This window comes from Octodon degus, unplaced genomic scaffold (genome assembly GCF_000260255.1).
Source record: "Octodon degus isolate 3935 unplaced genomic scaffold, OctDeg1.0 scaffold00117, whole genome shotgun sequence".
Classification (NCBI taxonomy): domain Eukaryota; kingdom Metazoa; phylum Chordata; class Mammalia; order Rodentia; family Octodontidae; genus Octodon; species Octodon degus.
In genome coordinates this window covers 2,732,530-2,734,100 of record NW_004524693.1, presented here as the reverse complement: position 1 = coordinate 2,734,100, position 1,571 = coordinate 2,732,530, and positions in this window count along the sequence as shown.

The following is a 1,571-nucleotide window of genomic DNA, read 5'->3' as shown; positions in this document are numbered from 1 at the left end:
CAAGAAGATCATACACCATGACCAGGTAGGATTCATCTCAGGGATGCAAGGATGGTTCAATATTCGAAAATCTATCAATGTAATACACTATATCAATAGAGTGAAAACTAAACACCATATTATCATCTCTATTGATGCAGAAAAGGCTTTTGACAAAGTCCAACACTCATTCATGTTCAAAGTCCTACAGAAAATTGGAATACATGGCCTCACTTCTATCTGGTAATATCCATTTATGAAAACCCAAAGATTAACATAATCCTAAATGGGGAAAAACCTGAAATCTTTTACTCTTCGATCAGGTACAAGACAAGGATGTCCTCTATAACCACTCCTATTCAATATAATTCTGGAATGATTAGCTACAGCCATTAGACAAGAGAAATAAATAAAAGGAATAAGAATAGGCAAAGAAGAAGTTAAATTATCATTATTTGCAGAGGACATGATAATTTAGTTAGAAGACCCAAAAAAACTCCACTAAGAAGCTACTAGATTTAACACAGAAATTCAGTAGCATAGCAGGTTATAAAGTCAATACCCAAAAGTCAATAGCCTTCCTCTACACAGACAGCAAACACACTGAAAGGGAAATTACAGAAACAATACCTTTTACAATAGCACCGAAGAAAATGAAACACCTTGGATTTAACCTAACTAAAGAAGTCAAAGATCTTTGCAAGAAAAACTACAGGACTCTTAAAAAAGAAATCATACAGGTTTTCAGAAAATGGAAAGATAATCCATGCTCCTGGATAGGTAGAACCAACACTGTGAAGATGGTCATACTCCCAAAATTGCTGTACAGATTTAATGCAATCCCTATCAGAATACCACAGACATATCTCACAGACATAGAAAAGTCATTCCTAAAATTTATCTGGAACCAGAAAAGACGTAGAATAGCAAAGGCAATTCTGGGCAATAAAGAGAAGGCAGGTGGCATTACTATTCCTGACTTGAAATTATACTACAAGGCTACTGTGATAAAATCAGCATGGTACTGGCATCAAAATCGACCTGGGGATCAAGGGAATAGATTAGACGACACTGAAGCCCCTATGAACACACTCAGCCACCTTATCTTTGACAACGGAGCCAAACATACTCACTGGAAGAAAGATAGCTTCTTTAGCAAATGGTGCTGGAAAAACTGGCTCTACATGCCAAAAACTCATACTTGGCCCAGGTCTATCACCATGCACTAATCTAAAGTCAAAATGGATTAAAGATCTAAACCTTAAAGCAGAGACACTAAATCTCCCCGGATTACTGAGAAGTTTTTTCACGTCAAAAGAAATTACCAACAAAGTTACAAGGCAACCCACAAATTTGGAAAAAATCATGACAAATAAGGACTCAGACAATGGTCTACTCTCTAGAATTCATAAAGACCTAAAAAACAATAGGGTTCCAAAATTTAAAAACCCAATCCAGAAATGGGCATCCGAGATGAACACACACTTCTTAGAGGAAGAAATTAAAGAAGCAAGTAAATATATGAAGAAATGCTCCACATCACTAGCCATTCGTGAAATGCAAACTAAAACCACATGGAGATATCATCTCAC